This window comes from Saimiri boliviensis, chromosome 6, assembly GCF_048565385.1.
Source record: "Saimiri boliviensis isolate mSaiBol1 chromosome 6, mSaiBol1.pri, whole genome shotgun sequence".
In the NCBI taxonomy this organism is placed as follows: Eukaryota; Metazoa; Chordata; class Mammalia; order Primates; family Cebidae; genus Saimiri; species Saimiri boliviensis.
Window position 1 is genome coordinate 101,193,769 of NC_133454.1, and position 25,897 is coordinate 101,219,665.

Here is a 25,897-nt window from a genome sequence, read left to right on the forward strand (position 1 = left end):
TAGGAGGCTGAGGTGGGAGGATTGCTTGAGCCCAGGAGTTTGAGAACAGCCTGGGCAATGTGGTTAAAAACCTATCTCTACAAAAAATAAATTTAAAAAATTAGCCGAGTATGGTGGCGTGCACCTGTGGTCCCAGCTACTCTGGAGTCTGAGGGAGGATGGCTTGACCCTGGGAGGTGGAGGTTGCAGTGAGTTGTGATGCTGCCACTGTACTCCAGCGTGAGTAACAGAGTGAGAGCCTGACACACACACACACACACACACACACACTCTCTCTCTCTCTCTCTCTCTCTCTCTCTCTCTCTCTCTCCCCCCGCCCCCCCGCTCTCTGTATGTGCCCTGTATGGCTCTGCATTTACTGACCTATTTTTTTTTCTTTTTCTTTTTTTTTTTTGACACAGTCTTGCTCTGTTGCCAGGCCAGAGCTCAGTGGTGCAATCTCAGCTCACTGCAACCTCTGCCTCCCAAGTTCAAGCAATTCTTCTGCCTCAGCCTCCTGAGTAGCTGGTACTACAGGCATGTGCCACCACGCCTGGCTAATTTTTGTATTTTTAGTAGAGACAGAGTTTCACTATGTTGTCCAGGATGGTCTTGATCTCTTGACCTCCCAAAGTACTGGGATTATAGGCGTGAGCTACTGTACCCGGCCCTGACCTATTTTTTTTTAATTAACTAACTTTTTTTATTTTACTTTAAGTTCTGGGGTACATGTGCAGTTCTTGCAGGATTGTTACATAGGTATACACATGCCACGGTGGTTTACTGCCTCCATCCCCCGGTCATCTACATTAGGTACTTCTCCTAACGTTATCCCTCCCCAGTCTCCCCACCCCCTGCTATCCCTCCCCTAGCCTCCCACCCCCCAACAGACCCCAGTGTGTGATGTTCTCCTCTCTGTGTCCATGTGTTCAACACCCACTTATGAGTGAGAACATGCAGTGTCTGGTTTTCTGTTCTTGTGTTAGTTTGCTGAGAATGATGGTTTCCAGATTCATCCATGTCCCTGCAAAGGACATGAGCTCTTCCTTTTTTATGCCTGCATAATATTCTATGGTGTATATGTGCCACATTTTCTTTATCCAGTCTATCTTTGATGGTCATTTGGGTTGGTTCCAAGTCTTTGCTATTGTAAACAGTGCTGCAGTGAATATATGTGTGCACATGTCTTTATAATAGATCGATTTATAATCCTTTGGGTGTATACCCAGTAATTGGATTGCTGGGTACTGACCTATTTTTTTAATTTATTTTCTTTTTTACTGTTTCTTGTGACAGGGTCTAACTCTGCTGCCCAGGGTGGAGTACAGTGGTGTGAACATAGCTTACTGCAGCCTCAACCTCCTGGACTCAAGTGATCCTCCCAAGTAGCTGGGACTACAGACATGTGCCACCACACCTGACTACTTTTTAAATTTTTTGTAGAGGTGGGGTCTTGCTATGTTGACCAGGCTGGTCCTGAACTCCTGGCATCAAGCAGTCTTCCTGCCTTGGCCTCCCAGGCATGAGCCACCATGCCTAGCACTGGCCCATATTAAATTCTTTGGATTACTCTAAATTCCTTCCTACTTGGTCTTACCTTCATCTAGATAACTCTCACCCTATCCCCACGTCCCAGCCTGACTTGTTAAGGTTATCTCATATAAGAAACCTGCAGTATTTTCAACCCCCACTCCTTGTTGCTTTGTGCAACAGTATATGTTTTCACAGAATATTTTATTTTACTTTCATATTCTTAGAAATAAGTATTTATGGCTGGGCGTGGTAGCTTACGCCTGCAATCCCAGCACTTCGGGAGGCCAAGGCAGGCAGATCATAAGGTCAAGAGATCGAGCCAGGCGCTGTGGCTCAAGCCTGTAAATCCCAGCACTTTGGGAGGCTGAGGTGGGTGGATCACGAGGTCGAGAGATCAAGACCATCCTGGTCAATATGGTGAAACCCCGTCTCTACTAAAAATACAAAAAAGTAGCTGGGCATGGTGGCACATGCCTGTAATCCGAGCTACTCAGGAGGCTGAGGCAGGAGAATTGCCTGAACCCAGGAGGCGGAGGTTGCGGTGAGCCGAGATCGCGCCATTGCACTCCAGCCTGGGTAACAAGAGCGAAACTCCGTCTCAAAAAAAAAAAAAAAAAAAAAAAAGAGATCGAGACCACTCTGGCCAACATGGTGAAACCCTGTCTCTTCTAAAAATACAAAAATTAGCTAGACGTGGTGGCGCACGCCTGTAATCACAGCCACTCGGGAGGCTGAGGCAGGAGAATCGCTTGCATCTAGGAGGTGGAGTTTCCAGTGAGCCAAGATTGCGCCGTTGCACTCCAGCCTGGCGACAGAGCGAGACTCTGTCTCAAAAAAAGGAAAAAAAAAAAAGAAGAAATATATACTTATGTGTTATTTATGTAATACATATCTTCTTCCTCAGAATGGAGGTTATTTGAAGAACCCTATCTTTTTTGCTGTTATATTTATAGTACTTAGTATTTACTTTAATTCATGGCATATAGTTGGTGCTTAATACATACTTATATCATGAAAGCCAGAACTCTGCTTCATTGTGGGAATTGGAAGCCCCTTTCTTCCTGTTGCAGCCTCTAGTGCCATTCCCCTTCTACCCTGTAATTGGGACCAAGATGAAGGGTAAGTTTGTGATTTTCACTGGTTAGCAGTGTGGGGGGATATAGGCTCTACTTGTTTCTTCCTTTCCTTGCTCTCTTCTCTGCAACAATGAGTACTAAAATATGTCTACCAAAACACAGTTTTCTTTCATTCATTAAACAAATGTTTAAGTGGCTACAATTGTGAAGCAGTGTTGCCTGTATCTCCTTGAGTTATTATATTTCTGCAGTGAAAGCTTGAGAAATCAAGTAACAAGCATGCATTCACTCATTAAAATGTACTGGCCATCTCTGAGTTTCTGTTTCTCAGCTAAGTTCTGCAGGGTGCCACAAAAATGAAGAAAACAGTGCCTTGCCTCATAAAGAACTTGTGATCTGGAAGGGTGACAGGGTAATATACTTTCTTCCTCTCTGCTTGGCTTCTAAGTGCTCAGAAACTTGAGGTTCTGTCCTTTTTTCTTCTCTCTCCACTGATCCTAGGTGTGGTTGCCATAAATATGAGATGACTTTCAAATTTGTATCTCTCGATTCATATCTAGCATCTGATATTTCCATTTGAATATTGAATACGTAGTTTCAGAGTGACACATCTGGCCTGGCACAGTGGCTCACGCCTGTAATCACAGCACTTGGGGAGGCCGAGACGGGCCAAGGCAGGCCAAGGCGGGTGGATCATGAGGTCAGGAGTTCAAGACCAGCCTGGCCAACGTGGTGAAACCCCATTTTCTACTAAAGATACAAAAAATTAGCTAGGCATGGCGGCAGCGCCTGTCATCTCAGCTCCTTCGGAGGCTGAGGCAGGAGAATCACTTGAACCCAGGAGGTGGAGGTTGCAGTGAGCCAAGATTGTGCCATCACACTCCAGCCTGGGCAACAGGGCAAGACTCCCTCTCAAAAAAAAAAAAAAAAAAAAAAGACACATCTAATACATGATTGTCACCCTCTCAACCTGGGCCTCCTCTATCTTCCCCACCTCAGTAATTAATATCACCATTTATTGCACTGTATATGTCAAGAAGGTTAGAGCCATCCATGATTCATTTCATTCCTTCCCATATAGAGTCCCTTAGCAAATCCTGTTGGTTCAATCTCCATATCCATAATTTCCTGCATAGACTATTGCAGTTGCCTCCTGTTGTTTTCCTTGCTTCCTTTTAGACCTTCTAGAATTTATTAAGTATGCAACAGCCAGAATTAACTTTTCAAAAACGTAAGTCAGGTCATGTCATTACCTTGCTTAGAACCTTCTGTTGTTAGTAAACTCCAATGACTTGGCTGGGTGCAGTGGCTCATGCCTGTAATCCCAGCACTTTGGGAGGCTGAGGCAGGTGGATCATTTGAGGTCAGGAGTTTGAAACCAGCCTGGCCAACATGGCAAAACTCTGTCTCTACTAAAAATACAAAAATCAGCCTAATGTGGCAGCGGGCACCTGTAGTCCCAGCTACTCAGGAGGCTGAGGCAGGAGAATAGCTTGAACCTAGGAGGCGGAGGTTGCAGTGAGCCAAGATGGCACCCTGCACTCCAGCCTGGGTGACAGAGCAAGACTCTGTCTCAAAAAAAAAAAAAAAAGAAAAGAAATCCAATGACTTAACGTGGCCTACAAAGCCCTGCATTATTGATGTAAGCCTCAGCTAATTTCTCCAACCTCATTTAATTCCCCTCCTACCACCATCTTTCAGCCATACTGGCTTTACTTCTGTTCCTGAAACATGCTAAGATTATTTGTGTCTTAGGACTTCACTGGCTATTCTCTTTACCTGAAGTTCTCTTTCCAGGTCTTTGCTTTGCTCTTCTGCTTTTCCTGATAGTTAGGACTTTTCCCACTTTACCTTCTCAGAAAGGCCTTCTCTGACTGCCCTGTCTAAAGTAACTGCACATCACTAATACATCACAGTTTTACTTCAGAGCATTCTCACTCTCTGGAGTAATTTTGTGGATTTACATGTATCATCTAACCACTCTTTCCCCATACCACTAACCATCACTGATGGAATGCATGTTCCATGAGAACAGGGCTCTTCGTCTTGTTCACATCTGTACAATCAGGTTAGAATAGTAGTTGATAGCATAAACTCTGGAGTCAGAATGTTTGGGTTTGTATTTTGACTCCACCACTTGCAGTATGATCTTTTACAAGTTTTTTAACCTCTCTTTGCCTCAGTTTCCTTATGTAAAATGAGGATACTTTTAGAATTCTTGAAGACTGAGAAAACCTAGAAAAGTATTTAGATTGATGTCTAGCATATAGAATAGCATATAGGTTATTAACTTTATTGTCAGCACTTAGAACAGTGTCTGATGCATTGTGCCATTAAACATTAAATGAATGAATGAAATAAGTATGCTTTTAATACCTGGTAGACTATTACTTTTTGAGAGGTACAAAAATACTTCAGGGACTTAGTGGGAAAAATTATTTTGAGTTCAAGGGGATCATGGTAGCATTTTTCAGGTAGATTTCATGGAAACTGATCTGAATTATTGCTAATGTTGCATAGTGGAATAAGGGATTAGTGCAAAGAAAGAACTTCTAAGAACAAGTGTTCCAAGAGGGAAGAAATGCTAGGCCAGTTAAGGGCTGGGCCTTGAGCTGGCACAGCATCACTTTTGCCATTCCGTTGGTCAGAGCAGTCCCTGGTCCAGTGCAGAATCATCATGGGAGGGAAACTACACAACGTATGGTTCATTGGGGAGCTCACCAGAGTAACACTATACCATAGAGCATTGGTACTAGATTTTAGAGGGCTTCTGATGACAGATCATGGAGTTTAGTCTCTACACTCTATAAAGAATAGGGAACAACCAGGTGTGGTGGCTCGTGCCCATTATCCCAGCACTTTGGGATGCCAAGAGGGGCTGATCACCTGAGCATAGGAGTTTGAGACCAGCCAAAGTAACATGGTGAAACCCTGTCTCCACAAAATAGAAAAATTAGCCTGGCATTGTTGCATGTGCCTGTGGTCCCAGCTATTCAGGAGGATGAGGTGGGAGGATCCCCTGCGCCTGGGAGGTGGAGGCTGCAGTCAGCCGTGATTGCACCACTGCACTCCAGCATGGACAAAGGGAGTGAGACCTGTCTCAAAACAAAAACAACGACAAAAAGATAAAAAATCTCTGTTCTTATGGAGTTTACATTCTTAGGTAAGGGAGTCAGGCAAGCATATAATTAAGAAAATTTTCTCCTAGAGGAAGTGCACGTCCCTGAGATCTGAGGAAGCAGCAAGTGCAAATGTCCTAAGGCAAGAACAAGCCTGGCAGTTCCCTTCCCTGGTAGGATCTTCCTGTAGCTCAGTGGTACTTCAGAACCACCCAGATGGCTTGTTGAAACACAGGTTTCTGGGCGCAACTCCAGAGTTTCTGAATCCATAGGACTTGAGTGGAGCTCAAGATTTTGCATTCCTAACAAGTTCCTAGGCGATTCTTATGCTGCTTGTCCAGCGAGGAGATTTTAAGAACCACTGACCTAGGTCTTGTCAGTGTTGGCTTCTTTTTTTTTTTTTTGAGACGGAGTTTCGCTGTTGTTACCCAGGCTGGAGTGCAATGGCGCGATCTTGGCTCACCGCAACCTCCGCCTCCTGGGTTCAGGCAGTTCTCCTGCCTCGGCCTCCTAAGTAGCTGGGATTACAGGCACGCGCCACCATGCCCAGCTAATTTTTTTGTATTTTTAGTAGAGACGGGGTTTCACCATGTTGACCAGGATGGTCTCGATCTCTCGACCTCGTGATCCACCCGCTTTGGCCTCCCAAAGTGCTGGTATTACAGGCTTGAGCCACCACGCCCGGCCCTAGACCATTTTATAGACAAGGAAACTCAAGCAGAGATAAATTTTACTTGTCCAACATCACTGCTAGTAAGTGGCAGAGGCAGGATTTGAACCCAAGTGGTGTAACTTCAGAGATTGTGCTATTAATCACAAGCTTTCAGGGAAAAATCCTTTTGGGAAGTTGAGGGTGTAGGATTAAATAGAATTGGCAAATGAAGTATGAAAGAGGGTTAGTGATAGAATACTTTGAAGAAGGATGTTAGCCCTTTGGGATTTAACATTTGTGCTTGGAGATTTAAAAAATGATTATCATTTTCCCCAAGCATACTTTTGCTAAAAGTTTTTGGAGAAAACTTGGGGACATAGGCTTATACCAGATTGAATAGTTTGCCATAGGGTATGGGTAGCAGAAATTTTAACTGAAGCACCTCTTACACTCTAGACACTGTTCTGGGGGCTTGGGATACATGAGAACAAAACCAAGATCCTGAGGGAAATGGGGTGAAACAGCTGATTAAAAAATGAATATAACTGTATATTATCTAGTATGTTGGGAGGTGATACCAGAAAAAGAAAAGCAGAATAAGGAAGAATGGGATGTAGATGAGGGAGGTGCTGCAGATTTACAAACAAGGTGGACTGGGCAGGCTCATTGAAATGATATTTGAATGATGACTTGAAAGTGCTAACTTTTGAAATTAGAAGAAAAAATGTTACATTGGGAAACAGTGCTTTAATAAGGTATTTATTTATTTAGAGACAGAGTCGTGCTCTCCCACCCAGGCTGGAGTGCAGTGGTGCGATCTCAGCTCCCTGGGTTCAAACAATTATCCTGGCTCAGCCTCCTGAGTAGCTGGGATTACAGATGGCCACCATCATGACCAGCTAATTTTTGTATTTTTAGTAGAGACGGTGTTTCACTGTGTTGAGCAGATTGGTCTGGAATGCCTGACCTCAAGTGATCCACCCACCTGCCTTGGCCTCCCAAAGTGCTGGGATTACAGGCATGAGCCACCACATCCGCCCCAGTAAGTTTCTTTTGCCGCTAATTCAAATGACACTACAAGTTTTGTAAAAAATAAAAAATTACCTGCTCCTTGGGTTAACTTGCTTACAGGAAATCTTATTTATTTGCTTAATGTTTATCCCTGTTGCTGCTTCTGGTGTTTTAATTTCAGCCACATGCTAGGTCACTTTCTGTTATTAGGCTGCTACTAACACCATTTCCTTACAATGATTCAGGCCGGTCTAGCCAGGGCTCTCCATTCTATGCCTTTCTGCAGTCTATGCCTTTCTGCAGATTACAGGTGTGAGCCACCACAACCAGCCAATAGTAAGCATTTCTTAAGCAGTGTGCTGGCAGTGAATATGAATATGTGTAAAGATGTTGTATAATATGAAGAGGTAAATGATAGGATGTGGGCCTGGTTTCAGCATATCCACTCATTTTGCTTTTTTTGTGTGAGTGTGCAGAATGATATTCTCTTTTTTTAATTATTTATTTATTTATTTATTTATTTTGAGATGGAGTTTCGCTCCTGTTACCCAGGCTGGAGTGCAATGGCACGATCTCGGCTCACCGCAACCTCTGCCTCCTGGGTTCAGGCAATTCTCCTGCCTCAGCCTCCCAAGTAGCTGGGATTACAGGCACGCGCCACCATGCCCAGCTAATTTTTTGTATTTTTAGTAGAGATGGGGTTTCACCATGTTGACCTGGATGGTCTTAATCTCTTGACCTCGTGATCCACCCACCTCGGCCTCCCAAAGTGCTGGGATTACAGGCTTGAGCCACCGCGCCCGGCTTCTCTTTTTTTAGACAGAGCTTTGCTCTTGTTGCCCACGCTGGAGTGCAGTGGCTTGATCTCGGCTCACTGCAACCTCTGCCTCCCAGGTTCAAATGATTCTCCTGCCTCATCCTCTGGAAGTAGCTGGGATTATAGTTACCTGCTACAATGCCCAGCTAATTTTTTTGTATTTTTAGTTGAGACAGGGTTTCACCATGTTGGCCAGGCTGGTCTTGAACTCCTGACCTCAGGTGATCCACCCACCTCAGCCTCCCAAAGTGCTGGGATTACAGGTGTGAGCCACTGCACTCTGCCTTCTCTTTTTTTATCTTTGAATGAAACACATTGTTTTTCACTGCTCCTTGAATGATGTTAAGAATGCTCTTATCTTAGGGTCTTTGGGCTGTTTCCTCTGCCAGGACCACTTTTCCCTGAGATAGTCTGCATGACTTCCTCCCTCATGTTGTTCAGTGGCCTCTCCTTAGTACCCTCAATAGAATTGCATGCACCGCCATCACTATCAAGCCCTGCTTAAAGTTTCTTCATAACATTTATCAAACCTTGATATAAATACTTCTCTGTTGTTGTTTATTGTAGTCTGTCCTTTAACTTGGGTGTTTTCTGACAGTAGAAGTTCAGCTGTTTTCCCCCACTTGCCTGGCATATAATAAGTGTTCAATAAATATTGATTTAATAAAGAATATGTTTAATGAGAGATATTCTGCTTTTACTTGTCTAATATTTCAGAGCTTAAATTTGGCCTCTGTAAGTTAAAGGCTATTTAGCGAACCTGACCATGTAGCTTGTCCTATGTTGCTAGGCATGTAGGGATTTATGGGGTGTAACTAAACATGAAATAATGAAATTTTCATCTGTCCTAATGCCATCATTCTCATTACTGTGTGATCACTGATCCTGTTTAAGTAACTCGAGACCAGATTTGTCTGATCCAGTGAAGCAAACACAAATATGTGGATGAGCTAAAATACTTTTGCTTGTATCTGCTTAAATTAGATGGCTTAACATTTTAAGTCATTTCTCATGTTGAGCAAAACTGCAAGATGAACATTATGCCGGTAAAGCAGCTGGTACTGTCCTCACTTAAATAGACATTAAACTACTTCAAGTCAGAGACTGATTTGGCCAGAGCCACATGGGACTGGTGGAATGATGCCGAAATAAAAGTGTGAACCATTTGGAAGGACTGGAATTAAGTAGAACTGTGCCTATGCCAAAAATCCCAACTCCTCAAGAAACCCAAAACCTAGAGATGGTCTTTTGCTATTTGTTAATAATACCTTTGCATTACTTTTGTTTAAATAGCAAGATTTTGGCTGAAATCTGATCCTCTAATATGGTATTGATTAGAATTGTTTCTAAGACTGATAAGTTGTGTTTTAGTAAGGCATAGGAGTTGAAGATTCCAAACTTGCTTTTAAAAGCTAATCTAGTATACCAGCTAATTAACCTCGATCTACTGTTCTACCTTTTAAGGTCATGTTAGCATCATTCTCATATATACCAAGCATACTTCACAGTATGTCTGCTGTTTGCGCTTAACAGATATGATTAGAGAAAATTTAAAAGATAGTAAACTTGTGTGTTTTGACATTTAATATGTTATAAAATCTTTTTTAGTGTGTAACTTGTTTCAAAATATATACTCCTAAAATTCATTACAATTTCTTTCTTTATATTAACCTTTGTTGTGAATTAATAATAATGCAGAACAAGAATTAGCCACCCTAAAGTTGATTTTCTCTATTATAAAGAAGACTTTTTTAGATTTTTTTTTTTAAGTTAAAAAAATTGGGGCTGGGTGTGGTGCCTCACACCTTATTATCCTAGCACTTTGGGAGGCTGAGGTGGGAGGATCACCTCAGGTCAGGAGTTCAAGACCTAGCCTGACCAACATGGTGAAACCCCATCTCTACTAAAAATACTTAATTAGCCGGGTATGTTCGCACATGCCTGTAGTCCCAGCTACTTGGGAGGCTGAGGCAGGAGAATCACTTGAACCCGGGAGGTGGAGGTTGCAGTGAGCCAAGACTGCACTGTTGCACTCCAGCCAGGGCAACAAGAGCAAAACTCCGTCTCATAGAAAAAGAATTTTTTTTTTAAAGACAGGGTCTTACTCTGTCATCCAGGCTAGAGTGCAGTGGCTCACTGTAACCTCAAACTCCTGGGCTCAAGCAATCCTCCTATCTCAGCCTCCCAAGTAGGTAGGACTACAGGCATGTACTACCATGCCTGCCTAAATTGGAGTTTATTTTTGTTTTTGTTTATTGTAGAGATGGGGTCTTGCTATTTTCCCAGGGTGGTCTCAAACTTCTGGCTTCAAGTGATCCTCCTGCCTGACCCTCCCAAAGTGCTGCGATTTTCTACATGAGCCACCACATCCAGCCAGTAACAACACTTTTACAGAAAATTTCAAACCAAACAAATTTAGAGAAAGGTATAATGAACCCCTGTGTATCCATTACCCAGCTTCAACAATTTTAGTACATGGTCATTCTTCTTTCATGTATATCCCTACATACTTTCTGTCCCTACTCCCATGTATCATTTCAAAGCAAATTTCTGGTTATGTATCCCTTTCAACCATAGTATGAGAGAGAACTCTGAAAGATAAAGACTTACTTTTTTTTTGACATGACTACAATAGGTAGGATATTTTAAGGTAATCTATAAATATTTTACTGGTTTTAGTACCTGAAGTCAGTCTTCTTATAGTACAATTAAAATAAGTAGTATAGTACAGTTACAGCAGGATAAAACACTACTGGTTTTATTAAAAGTCTGGCTAATTTTTTTATTTTTTTATTTTTTTAAAAAATTTGTGGAAATTTCCTTAGGAAAACAGAAGTATTAAACTTTTTAAGCTTCTAGATAATTCTAAAAATTTTTAAGGAAAGAAGAGCACATTGAGTAGAAAATAAATTGTACAACTTTGGATTTTGGTTCACCTGAAAATCTTCTTTTTTTCCCTAAAATGTTATTAAATTCTTGTATTAAACCAAAGATGTATATATGTTTGTCTGTAAATCTAGTTCATATCCACATGTGAATTGTGATAAATGTATTTTTAGACAGATTTCCTTCATCTAATGCCAGAAATCATACTGTGTTAATAATAATACATAAATTTGTGATATGAAAAACTGGCTCTACAAGTTTCTCAAACAAGGGAGAAAATTTAAATGAAAGACTAAGCCACAAACAAAAAGATATGTTGAAAAAGCTGAAAAAAAAAATATTTTGTAGTACCCATACATTTTAATCATGGAAATATGAGCTGTGTTATGTGTTGAAAAGGAAGCAGCTATATATTAGTTTAAGTAATTCCTTTGTAGCCAAAATAAGAGAAACCATCTAGGACCCATATAACCATTTTTGTCTGTCTCTTAAACAAACATGCTGGTCTTTACAGGTGGTTAGTATGTGAAAACACAAAATAATTTGCTTTGATGGATGTATTTCTCTCTTTTGTTTTTTTAGACAGAATCTCACTCTGTCACCTAGGCTGGAGTGCAATGGTACGATCTTGGCTCACTGCAGCCTCTGCCCCCTAGGTTCAAGTGATTCTCCTGCCTCCACCTCCTGAGTAGCTGATATTACAGGCATGCACCACCACACCTAGCTAATTTTTTGTATTTTTAATAGAGACGGGGCTTCACCATGCTGGCCAGGATGATCTTGATTTCTTGACCCGGTGATCTGCCCGCCTTGGCCTCCCAAAGTGCTGGGATTACAGGCATGAGCCACCACTCCTGGCCCTGTCTTTCTTTTAAAAGAAAAACATAGACTGTGCACGGTGGCCCATGCTTCTAGTTCCAGCACTTTGAGAGGCCAAGGCAGGCACAGATCTCTTGAACCCAGGGGTTTGAGACCAGCTTGAGCAACATAGGGAGATCCCTGTCTCTACAAAAAATACATAATTAGCTGAGCTTTGTGGCACACACCTGGAGTCCCAGCTACTGAAGTGGCTGAGGCAGCAGAATCACTTCAGCCCAGGAAGTCAACGTTGCAGTGAGCCATGATTACCACTCTACCTGGGCAACAGAATGAGACACTTTCTCAAAAGAAAAGAAAAACATTACAAAAAAAAATATTGGAAATGGGGAACACTTAGGACCTGAAAATGTTGTCTTTGTTCAGAAGAAAGATTGGTAATGCAAATGATAACAGAAATAGAAAAGGAAGATGATGAAGTGGCATTTTGGAGTAGTCCAATTGAGGCCTTGGTGGTTATTGTTATCGTGGATGTAGCCAAGCATATGCCATATCACCATCACATTTCATTATTTCCCTGTGAAACAGCAGACAGAAATTCTTAGCTGCCTTGATTTTGGCAGTGTTTTTCTTGGGCATCTGTTAGAAATGCCAACATCTGTCTCTTTTTGTTGTGAATACTGTGTGGAACTGATACTGTGTTTTTAATATACTCTGTCACCCCACTAGACAGGAAATTCCATACTACTCATTTTACCTTGCTTAGTGAAAACAGAAGCATCTTCTGTTTAACCAACTTGAGTGTATCATTTGTACAAAATAAAATAGGATTTTTTGGTAAAGATCATTAATGATGTATGTGGCTGAATAGTATTTCATTGTATAGACATAGCACATTTTGTTTATCTGAACTCTTTTGATGGACATTTGGGTTGTTTTCACTTTTTGGTTATTGCAAATAATGCCGCTATGGACATTTGCATGTAGGACTTTGTATGAACATGTTTCCTGGGTAGATATCTGGGAGTGGAATTGTTGCAAATTTATGTTTAACAGTTTGAGGAATTGCCCAATTTCTCTCTCCTAAAGTGGCTGTACCATTTCTATATTGCCATCAGAAGTATATGGGTCAGGTGTGGTGGCTCATGCCCAGAATCCCAGCACTTTGGGAGTCCAAGGCCGGCAGATCACGTAGAAGTTCAAGACTGACCTGGCCAACAAAGCGAAACCTTATCTCTACTAAAAATACAAAAATTAGCTAGGCGGGGTGGCAGACACCTATAGTCTCAGCTACTAGGGAGGCTGAGGCAGGGGAATTGCTTGAACCCAGGAGGCAGAGGTTAAAGTGAGCTGAGATTGCGCCACTGTACTCCAGCCTGGGCAGCAGAGCAAGACTCTCTCTCAAAAAATAAAAAGAAATATATGGATGCTCCAATTTCCCCATGTCTGTTCTACACTTGTGATTGCCTTTTTTATTATTGCTTATTCATTTCTTGAAAAGTTTACCATATTTGACTCATCTGTCTCTTCTACCATTATTTTCTGCAAAACTGGGTTCAAGGAAGGGAAGTATTCTTTATCAATAACAGCTTTATCCATTTGATATTTTCACTGATTTTTTTAAAACTAAAAGTGTGATATTATGCAGCAGTTGATAGCCAAGTTCATTATACTCTAGATTTTTTTTTCTTGAGACAGAGTTTCTTGTTGCCCAGGCTAGAGTGCAGTGGCACAATCTTGGCTCACTGCAACCTCTGCCTGCCGGGTTCAAGAGATTCTCCTGCGTCAGCCTCCCAAGTAGCTGGGACTACAGGTGCACACCATCATGCCCGGTTAATTTTTTTTGTATTTTTAGTAGAGACGGTTTTGCCACATTGGTCAGGCTGGTCTTGAACTGACCTCAGGTGATCCACCTGCCTCAGCCTTCCAAAGTGCTGGGATTACAGGCATGAGCCACTGCTCCTGGCCTAAATTCTAGATTCTTTAACATTTATTTTAAAAGCAATTTCTCGTGAAACTTGGAGCTACTTGGGTAGTCATGTGTATATGGGGGATGAGGTGTGGTCATGACATTATAAGGTATATTTTGATTTTATAATTCCCTTGGTGTCTATTTTAGTTTGGAAACTAAGATAAGTTGTGTAGCAGGTAGCTACATTTATAAAATGTAATTTAGACACTCCCATGCTTAAAAATCTGTTGGTTTTCCATTGCAGTTGAAATGAAATCCAGACTCATTGTGCCCAGGCGGCTTTCCATGTCCAACTCTTAACTACTACCATTCCACGGATCTCCTAGTGCTCACTCTCTTCCTTTAATACACTCATAATATGTTGGTCTTCTTTTAGCTTCTCTGTGTTCCAGACTCTTCCCACTTTAGGCCTTTTCCTAACTGTTCTTTCTTTTCCTTTGGTTTGGGGCAGAGCTTGCTTAAGATCCCTTATTCTGGGAGGCATTTGCTGATCACTGTGTCCTCCTTCTCCCATAATCTCTATATTTAGATTTTCTCCTTCTTTATTCATTTGACAGAGTTCATAATTATTTTATTAGTTGGTTTCCTTTTATCACCCTGTCTCACTACTAAACTGCAAGCTCTTCAAAGACTTATCCTGTCTTGTCTTGTGTCCCCAGCGCCTTACTCACTGCCTAGTACATAACATCTAATGTTTGTTGGATAAATAAATTAATTGTCCCTGCTCTGCTATATTTTTGTTTTGTTCTGTTTTGTAGAATTGGCTAGACACTTGTATGCTGTTTAATCTCCTGTGGTTACATAGGTCATGATGGCAGGAAATTTGTTATGTGTATGCTTTTCACTCATACCTTTTGCATGCGTATATTCAGTAAAGACATATAGACCTAAGTTGAAAATTTCTCTTGAAAATAATTGAAATGGATGTTAGAAATCTTCTGCAGCTACACTGCCAATATAATGAGAATTTTTAAACAAAAGCTTTAAGATCAAAGCTAAATAGAGTCAAAATCAGAATGGACATTTTAGATCTAGGTGATAAATTATTTACAATCACTTTATTCTTTCTGTTCCCTGCCTTTTCCTACCTCCTTCATGCCGTTTTTATAACTACTTTCTTGTTCCAGTTGGCTTTTTCTGTTTTGGTCCTAGCCTTCTGTTCCACAGAACTTTCCAGCCCAAGGGGTTGTGGGAGGAGATAGTATAATGTAAAACTTGTATAGGTAATGTATATGTAGTATGTGTGTTATAGCTATGCTTTATTTATTATTACTGTTTCCTCAAACAGTTTCTCTAGCTGTCTAATCTTACTGCAGCAGTTAGTCCTTTCTTGAAACTTATTCCTTTGATTTTTGGAGACATTCCTATTTTTTTCTCTCAAGTTTTTAGTTAAACTTTCTCATTCTCCCTTGTGGTTTCCCCTTCCTCTACCTGTCCCTTAAATATGCGTCTCAGGTAATTGATTTTATGACATGGACACAGAGAGGGGAACAAATAATGACAGAGAGGAACAAGTAATGACATGGACACAGAGAGAGGAAGAACACACACCAGGGCCTGTTGTGGGGTGGAGGGCGAGGGGAGGGAACTTAGAGAACGTGTCAGTAGGTGCAGCAAACCACCATGGCATATGTATACCTATGTAACAAACCTGTATGTTCTGCACATGTATCCTATGTTTTTAGAAATAAAAAAATCAAAAAGTACCAAGTTATGAATGATTACTCATTGTCTTTAAATAAGATAAAGTTGATCCCTATGATATGATTTGTCTCTGTGTCCCCACCCAAATCTCATCTCAAATGGTAATCCCCATGTGTTGAGGGAGGGACCTCATAGGAGGTGATTGGCTCATGGGGGCAGGGTTCCCCATGCTGTTCTCATAGTAGTGAGAGAGTTCTCCTGAGATCTAATGGTTTAAAAGTGACAGTTTCCCCTGTGCTTGCTCTTTCTCTACTGCTGCCTTGTGAAGACGTGCTTTCCCTTCCTCTTCTGCCATGATTGTAAGTTCCCTGAGGCCTCTTCAGCCATGCTGAGAGGCCCAGCAACACATGGAAGCCACCAATGCTTGGGTTTGAGTCAATTAAACTTCTTCCCTTTACAAATTACCCAGTCTTGGGTCATTCTTTATAGCAGTATGAAAATGCACTAATGTAGACCATTGATAATGGGAGTAGGGCAGTGCTATAAAGATAACTTGAAAATGTGGAAGTGACTTTGGAACTGGGTAATGGGCAGATATTGGAACAGTTTGGAGGGCTCAGAAGAAGACAGGAAGATGTGGGAAAGTTTGGAACTTCCTAGAGATTTGTTGAATGTTTTTGACCAAAATGCAGATAGTGATACGGACAATGAAGTCCAGGCTGAGGTGGTCTCAGATGGAGATGAGGAACTTATTGGGAACTGGAGCAAAGGTCACTATTGCTATACTTTAACAAAGAAACTGGCAGCATTTTGGCCTGCCCTAAAGATCTGTAAAACTTTAAACTTGAGAGAAATGATTTAGGGTATCTGGCAGAAGAAATTTCTAAGCAGCAGAACATTCAAGATGTGACCTAGCTGATCCTGTAAGTGTTCAGTCATTGCATTCACAAAGAGATTTTCTGAAATTGGAACTTTTATTTAAAAGGGAAGCAGAGCATTAAGTTTGGAAAATTTGCAGCCTATGTGGTAGAAAAGAAAAACTCATTTTCTAGGGAGAAATTCAACCCAGCTACACAAATTTGTATAAGTAATGAGGTGGTGAATGTTAATATCCAAGACAATGACGGAAATGTCTCCAGGGCATTTCAGAGATCTTCACAGCGCCCCTCCTATCACAAGCCTGGAGGCCTAGGAGGGAAAAATGGTTTCATAGGACCTGTCTGCTGCTCTGTGCAGCCTCAGGACAGGGCACTCTGTCCCAGCTGCTCCAGCTCCAGCCATGGCTAAAAAAAGCCAAGGTACAGCTCGCGTCATTGCTTCAGAGGGTGCAAGCCCAAGCATTGGCAGCTTCCACGTGTTGTTGGGCATGCAGGTGTGCAGAAGACAAGAGTTGTGTTTGGGAACCTCCACCTAGATTTCAGAGGATGTATGGAAATGCCTGGATGTCCAGGCAAAAGTCTGTTGCAGGGGCAGAACCCTCATGGTGAGAACCTCTGCTAGGGTAGTGCAGAAGAGAAATGTAGGTTTGGAGCCCCAACACAGACTTCCCACTGGGACGCTGTGAGAAGAGGGCCACAGTCCTCTAGACCACAGAAAGGTAGATCCACTGAAAGCTTGCAACACACACTTGGAAAAGCCACAGACACTCAATGCCAACCCATGAAAGCTGCAGTGGCTATATCCTGCAGAGCCACAGGGGTGAAGCCGCCCAAGGCTGTGGGAGCCTCCCCACCCCTTGCATCAGTGTGCCCTGGATGTGAGACATAGAGACAAAGGAAATTTTGGAGCTTTAAAATTTAATGACTGGGTTTCAGACCTGCATGGGGGCCCTGGCACCTTTGTTTTGGTGCATTTCTCCTATTTGGAATGGAAGCATTTACCCAATGCCTGTACCCCCACTGTATCTTGGAAGCAACTAACTTGCTTTGATTTTACAGGCTCATAGGTGGAAGGGACTTAACCTTGTCTCAGATGAGACTTTGGACTTGGACTTTAGAGTTAATGCTGCAATGAGTTAAGACTTTGGGGGACTGTTGGGAAGGCATGATTGGTTTTGAAAAGTGAAAAGGACATGGGGTTTGGGAGGGGTGAAGGACCCTCCCAAATGATATGGTTTGGCTCTGTGTCCCCACCGAAATCGCATCTCAAATTGCAATCCCCACATGTCAAGGGAAACCTCAGGGAAGGTGACTGGCTCATAGGGGTTTCCAGCATGCTGTTCTCTCTCCTGCCACCTTGTGAAGACATGCCTTGCTTCCCCTTCACCTTCTGCCATGATTGTAAGTTTCCTGAGGCCTCTCCAGCCATGCCGAACTGTGAGTCAATTAAACTTTTCTTTATAGATTACCTAGTTGCAGTTCATTCTTTATAGCAACGTGAAAATGGACTAATACATCCTATAATAGTATTATTAGTCATATATTTCTGTGATATCTTAAGTGTAAGAGAGAAGAGTGGTACTTCAGTTGAGTTGCAGGAATTTTGAATTCCAGATAAATAACATTGAGAAATGGGAATTAGTATTATTGGTCATATGTGTAAAGCAGTGTCCCTATAACCTCTCCTCAGCCCACTTCTGATGTGAGTTGCTCTTAGACATTTTCTTTCACTTCCACGACTTTAAAAAACACTCATTTTGTAATGATCCCCAATTTTTTATTTCCAGCTCACATTTCTCTTCTGAGTCCTAAGTAGGAATATTCATTAGCCCGTTTTTTATTATTTCTCACAATATATCTCTTGAACACTTCAAGTTCAGTGCTTTCAAAATTGAAACTGTCTGCATTTGTTCAGCCTTGTGGGTGTCTCAGTATCATTCATGATTTCTCTGTCTTCCCCACAATTCTTCTCAATTGTATTTTAAAAGAATTCTTAAGTATCTAGCTATTGCCACTGTTTTGTCCTCATGAGTTCTTACCTGGATTTCTGCTGTAGAATCTTGGCCTTCTGTCTTTAATTAAGGTTCCCTCTGTTCCACACAGTATTTATCAGATTATCTAAGATAGTGATTTGCTTGAACTTTTCAGAGTAAACTTGTTAGGATCCCATGTCACATGTCAGAACTACTCATCAATAATTTCTGAAAGGGAGATCTGGATGTATATTGTTTGAAAGAAACTAACCAGGTGATGCTGATGAGGACACCTGGTTACAAACCATTCTTTAGACCAGGTCAGGTGGCCCACACCTGTAATCCCTGCACGTTAAGGAGGCATTGATGGAAGAATTGCTTGAGCCCAGGAGTTCAAGATCAGCCTGGGCAACATAGGGAGACCTTGTCTCTATAAAAAGATAATTTAAAAACTGGCCAGGCATGGTGTCGCATGTCTGTGATTCCAGCTACTGAGGAGGCTGATGGGGGAGGATTGCTTGAGCCTGGAAGGTCATGCCTAGAGTGAGCTATGATCATACCACGGCACTCTAGCCTGGGCAACAAAGCAAGACACTGTCTCAAAAAAGTATAAATTTAACTCTAACTAAAATTCTTGGGAGGCTGTTGATACCCTTGAAGATAAAATGTGAGATCCTTATTTGGTAATATAATATTCCATAGTTTGGTTCCTGTCTACTTCATATTCCTATTCTCTGATATAAGCATGCTGAATTACTACATACAGTTCTAATGTGCCATCTTGGGGATATTTCTAGGTCTTTGTATATGGAATTTTATCTTCTTGGAACCTTCTTTTCTTTTTTCCTTCTTTGGATAATTTCTCCTTTTCAATACTCAGTTGTCATGTCCTAGAGGAAGTCTTCCCAGATTGTATACATTTATTTACTTGTGTTGTTTTGTTTCTCTAGTCCCTAGCATGACACTTGGTAGTCAATAAATGTCAGTTGTATAAATGCAGACCTTACCTTTAGGTGCAACAATAGCAGAATTGATTCAGCATTCATTATGCGCCAAGTGCTGGACTATGCTAGCTGCTGCTGACCGGTTTGTGCTTTATTGTTTACTCCTACAACAACCTGATGAGGGTAGGTGTTACTATTACTCATATTTTACTATTGAGGAAATGGAGACTTGGTTAAGTCTAACTAATTGTCTATGTGGCTAGCCTGTAAGTCACAGACTTTATATAGAACTATATTTGAATCCTGTAGCCTGTTTGTGGAGCGTGTGCCCTTGTACAGCTGTTACACAGTTGTTTCAAAGTTCCCTAGTTTATTTTTTCAAATTCATGATAAATAATTTCTTAACAAGAGCTGATTATTCTTAGGCTACATGTTTTTGCTTTTAAATTATCAAACTGTGGATTAGCTAAAACAAAATAAAGATTTAAAAATATTTGGCATTTAGTTATGAATGGGATAGGTATATGGTAGAGTTCCATGCAGAGTTAATTCAGTGGACTTAGTGTTTATTTCTGTTCAGATTTTATACCAAAGAATACTGTGTGCTAAATGAAGTAAAAATGTTCATCTTAACTGAGAATATTAGAACTGCAAAGAACATTAGGCTTTATAAGTAGGAAACGAGTATTCTACAAGACTGTGTACTTTGGTCAAAGTCTTGTAGCATTTATTTGCAGAATCAGGACTGGAATTTGTGGCTCCTAACTTCAAATCCAGAGTGTTTATTTTTCTCAACTATGAAAAGTTGATATATCTAAAATAATATTTTCAAAGCTTAAAGAGAATTCTGTTTTTATTATATTCTAGGTATTAGTGGCCAAATTATTCAACACAAAAAGAAGAATGTGATATGACTACTTAAGGTGAAATCATGTATTCAGTGCTTAAGTAACTTATTACTTGTGTGCAAGTACTGGCTTGTTTTCTCAGATTTAACATATTTCATGAAATTTTTGCTAATTGAGTTTTAAACCTGAAATGTGTTTTATTTCTTAAGCATTGTCGACATAAAAGTAGGCTATCCAAAGAGTAGGTTTATATGTTATTAATATCTGGATATAAATCATAAGAGCATAGTCTCAATAATATATTTAAAAGCATTTTATCTTACAATCTTATACCATATTCACTGCATGATTGGACATTTTAGATGATTTTTTGCCTCAGCTATATCTGCTTTAGAAATTAATTTTATTTGTTATAGTGAAGTTGACTAAAAAACTGTCACACTTAAACAGTTTAGAGCAGTAACCAAATAACTAATCTTTGTTGGTTTCTTTTAAATTTTTTTGTTTTTGTTTTGTTTTGCTTTTGAGATAGTCTTGCTCTTTTACCCAAGCTGAAGTGCAGTGGCCTGATCATGGCTCACTGCAGCCTTGACCTGCTGAGCTCAAGCAACCCTCCTACCCTAGCCCCCTGAGTAGCTGGGACCACAGGTGCCACTATGCCCAGCTAATTATTTTTTGTAGAGATAGGGTCTCACTATGTTGCCCAGGCTGATCTTGAATTCCTGGTCTCAAACAATCTTCCAGCCTTGGCCTCCCAAAGTGCTGGTGTTATAGGTGTTTTGTTTTTCTGAGGAAATTATTAGTGGTTGAAAGAAGGTACTTCCCTTTCCAAAATTCTAACCCTCCTTGTCCTCAGTTTCATACCTTACTCGTGAGTGTGTGGGGAGGAGATGGAAGATTTGTTTTATGCTAGGCTGGGAACATGAAGATTGAGACTTGGTTCATTTGTCTCTAGGATTTAGCTGAGGTAATACTTGGGAGTATGTAGGGTGATGGTAAAAGTTTCCTATTTCTTTCCCTACCGCGCCTATCCAGGGTTTGGGGATTAAGAAGGGCTATTCTGGGCCACAGTAGGTCCTATCTTACGTAAATGTACATATATTAAAAGAAGAGTCTATACTGCTCCAAACATAGGAATTAGAAATCAAGACCGTGTTTTGAGGCATGCTTTTCCCATTTAGGATTATAAAAAAGAAATTCTGGCTTTCATTTAGAAAATAAACAATCTCAACAGACCAGTGACTATCAGATTATCAGGGTTAATACCTTCTGAAATTGATTTTAAAACCATAAAGCATACAGATTTTTTAGAAACATTTTTATATGGTATATGGAGATGGACCAACCATAAGATATTGATTACATGCATGTCAGCAAGGCTTATCTAGAAACCACCTTCATATTTGATGGTGTTATGCAGTTCATGAAAAATTACCAATCATCACTAAGGTTGGATGAATATGATTTTGTTTTTTTTGAGATGAAGTTTTGCTCTTGTTGCCCAGGCTGGGTTGCAATGGTGCAATCTTGTCTCACCACAACCTCCGCTTCCTAGGTTTAAGCAATTCTCCTGCCTCAGCCTCCCGAGTAGCTGGGATTACAGGCATGCACCATCATGCCTGGCTAATTTGTATTTTTAGGAGAGATGGAGTTTCTCCATGTTGGTCATGCTGGTCTTGAACTCCTGACCTCGAGCGATCTGCCCACCTTGGCCTCCCTCCCAAAGTGCTGGGATTACAGGCATGAGCCACCATGCTCAGCTGTCTTACTTCTTTCTTTGTTTAAGATATAAATGATATAATATGTAGCAACTTGCTTTTTTCCCTTAACACTGTATGATGACCCTCTTTCCATGCTAACTAAATTATGTCATGAGAGAACTTGAACTTCTGTTAAAAACAGGAAAAGGTCTTTTATTATAAAAGAGAATAGCTTTAACAGCACAGGTGAGGTGAAATTTAAGCAGAGACCTAAAGGGAAATAAGGAAGTGAACCAGCCTTGTGAGTTTGAGGGATGAGGCAAGAGACCTATGTGGCTGAAGTGAAAAATAGGAGCTAAAGTCAGAGGTGTAAGGGAGCAGCAACTAGATCATGCAGTGCCTTGAGAACTTTATAAGAAGTTGTGGCTTTTACTTGTGAGGTAGGAAGCCACTGGAAAATTTTTCATGATTTGACTTTACCTTTTTCAGAGAACAACTCAGGCTGAGGATGAGGGGAAGGAGGGGCAAAAGCAGAGGCAAGGAAACGAGTTAGTTATGATAATTCCTTGCCTGTTCAAAAAGTGATTGGAGTTAGCAAAGATTTATAAGGAACACCCTCTTCCCCCTGAAAACCCCTGATATTTATAAATTAGATCAATAATTATTCTAACTCTTAGAAAGCTGTGTTTAGATTTAGCACAGCTTATATTTTTTAAAATTGGAGACTAAATTTTTGAGAACTGTTTTAGATTTACAGAAAAATCAGGAACATAGTATAGAGTTCCCATACACCCCCTCACCTAGTTTTCTGTATTATTACCATCTTACATTGGTATGGGACATTTGTTACACTTAATGAACGAATATTAATACTTTATTATTAACTAAAGCCTATGATTTATTCAGATTTCCATAGATTTACTTAATGTCTTTTTCTGTCTCCTCTTGTCTGTGACAGTTTCTCCAACTTAGTTTGTTGTTTTTGTTGTTGGATTTTTTGTTTATTTGTTTTTGTTTCTCTTTAAGAGACAGAGTCTTGTGCTGCCACCCAGGCTAGAGTTCATTGGCATGATCACCCATGAACTCCTGGGCCGAAATGTGTAGCTGGGACTACAGGCAAGCACCACCATGCCTGGCAAACTTTTACAAGTTTTTTAGAGACTAAGTATTGCTATGTTGCTCAGTCTGGTATCAAGCAATCCTCCTGCCTTAGCCTCCTTTTACTTGGCTTTTGATGACCTTCACAATTTTCAGAAGTACTGGACAAGTATTTTGTAGGATGCCCCTCTTTTGGAATTTGCCTAATGTTTTTTTCTTTTTGTGATTAGACTGGTGTTACCAGTTTAGGGGAGGGAGACCACAGGGGTAAAGTGTCACTTTCATCACATCGTATCAGTGGTACATAACTATCAACATGATTTATCACTACTGATATAGGCTTTTATCACCTGTTTGATACTTACTTTTCAGGTTTCTACATTGTAAAGTTACTCTTTTTTACCCCCTTTTCAATACTATACTCTTTGGAAAGGCATCATACCTGAGTGGGGAGTTATGGTCTCCCTCCCTCAGGGTAGAGAATCTACATAAATTATTGGGAATTCTTCAAGGGAGATTTGTCTCTTCCTCTCTACTTATTCAATCATTCAATTATCAGTATGGACCCATGGATATATATTTTATACCTTGGGTTACAATCCAGTACTATTTTGTTGCTCAAAATGTTCCTGCTTTGGTCATTGGGAACTCTTTGAATTAGCTTGTGTGTTCTTTTGACATAAAAGTCATTTCTCTATTTTTTTTTCCCTTCCTCCCTGCCCCCTTTCTTTTTAGCACTTTCTTACTTTCTGGTACTAGAAGATGCTCCAGACTCATCTTGTAATTTCCTGCCCCAGTACTAGAATCAGCCATTTCTCCAAGGAACCCTGGTTCCTTTTTCTTGGAGGATGGTATGAGAAACCAATCTGGGTACTAGGTATGTTTTCTGCTGCTGGAGTATCATTGCTTCTGGGCTGTGTCAGCCAGAGTAAGGAAATACACATGTAGCCTATTTTAATATAGAGAATGATTGCTGTGATAATTTGAAAATCATATATAAGCATAAGAGTATTTTGAAAATAACGGGCATTGGGTTTTTGTATTAAGGGATTTCACATTATAATTTAAGTGTGTAGCAAAAGAATTAAGCTGGACTCTTACCTCACACCATATAAAATAATTAATTTGAAATGGATCAACAGTCCTAAAGGTAAAATCTAAAACTAAAAAACTCTTAGAGAAAACGTGGACATAACTCTTCATGACCTTGAATTATAGGTTATTTCTTAGATAAGCTATCAAAAGCATGAGTGATAGAGGAAAAAATAAATTGGACTTCAAAATTAAACATTTTTGTGCTGTACATGATACCATCAGAAAGTGAAAAGATAACCAATGAATGGAAAACAGTGTTAAAAATCATAGATTTATCAAGGACTTGTACCCAACATATTTAAAGAACTCTTTTTTTTTTTTGAGACGGAGTTTCGCTTTTGTTACCCAGGCTGGAGTGCAATGGCGCGATCTCGGCTCACCGCAACCTCCGCCTCCTGGGTTCAAGCAATTCTCCTGCCTCAGCCTCCCGAGCTGGGATTACAGGCAGGTGCCACCACACCCAGCTAATTTTTTTTTTTTTTTTTTTTTTTTGAGACGGAGTTTCACTCTTGTTACCCAGGCTGGAGTGCAATGGCGCGATCTCGGCTCACCGCAACCTCCGCCTCCTGGGCTCAGGCAATTCTCCTGCCTCAGCCTCCTAAGTAGCTGGGATTACAGGCACGCGCCACCACGCCCAGCTAGTTTTTTGTATTTTTAGTAGAGACGGGGTTTCACCATGTTGACCAGGATGGCCTTGATCTCTCGACCTCGTGATCCACCCGCCTCGGCCTCCCAAAGTGCTGGGATTACAGGCTTGAGCCACCGCGCCCGGCCTAATTTTTGTATTTTTAGTAGAGACGGGGTTTCACCATGTTGACCAGGATGGTCTCCGTCTCTTGACCTCGTGATCCACCCGCCTCGGCCTCCCAAAGTGCTGGGATTACAGGCTTGAGCCACCGTGCCCAGCTGTTTAAAGAACTCTTATACTTTAATAATAAAAAGGTAGATAACCCAGTTAAAATATGAGCAAAGCATGTGAACAGACACTTGTCCAAAGAAGATGCAAGTGGTCAGTCAGTAAGCACATGCAAAGATGCTCTACATTATTAGTCATCATGAGGTAAATGCAAATCAGAAGCACTCCACACCTATTAGGATGTCTATTATAGATAATGAGAAATACAGATAATAAATATTGGTGAGGATGTTGAGAAATTATAACTTATACGTTGGTGGTGGAAATGTGAAATGGTACAGCTACTTTGGAAAACCGTTTGGCCATTTCTCAAAATGGTAAACATGGAGTTGTCATTTGACTCAGCAATTTCACTCCTGGGTATATATACCCAAGAGAAATTAAAATATACATCTACACAAACACTTGTATATGGATATTCATAGTATTGTCATAATAAGTAGAAGCAACCTAAATGTTCATTAGCTGATGAAGGGATAAACAAAATGTGGTATGTCTATACAATGGAATATTCAGCCCTAAAAAGGAATGAGGTACTGATATATCCATGTTGTAACAGGGGTGAACCTTGAAAACATACTTAGTGAAAGAAGCTAGTCATAAAAGGCCACATGTAGTATGATTCTGTTTTTATGAACTGTTCTGAATAGGCAAATCCATGGAGACAGAAGGTAGATCAGTGATTGTCAGGGGTTGAGGAGAGGTGGGAAATGGGACCAGTTGCTCATGGATACACATTTTATTTGGGGTGTGGTTAAAATATTCTAAAATTAGATTCTGACAGTTGTAGAAGTCTGAATATTCTAAAAACCACTCATTAGCATACTTTAAAAGGGTGACCTTTATGGTATGAGAATTGTATTCCAAATTTGTTATTTTTACAAAAACATTTAGAACATAATAGTAAAAGCTACTTAGGGATAAATTTAGCAAAATACAT

General features: G+C 40.6%; 1 protein-coding gene across 2 annotated transcripts in view; it reads left to right on the forward strand.

The window, feature by feature from the left end:
• Positions 1–25,897, forward strand: part of QSER1 (glutamine and serine rich 1) — a 90,073-nt gene that overhangs the window by 5,517 nt on the left and 58,659 nt on the right. Inside the window, exon 1 of one of the 2 annotated variants that reach the window (XM_010333173.3) lies at positions 398–20,223. The exons of the other annotated variant lie outside the window; for it this stretch is intronic. The gene's annotated coding sequence lies outside the window, so the exon portion shown is untranslated. Of the gene's footprint in view, positions 1–397; positions 20,224–25,897 lie in introns of those variants that run through there. 2 annotated transcript variants of the gene reach the window in all.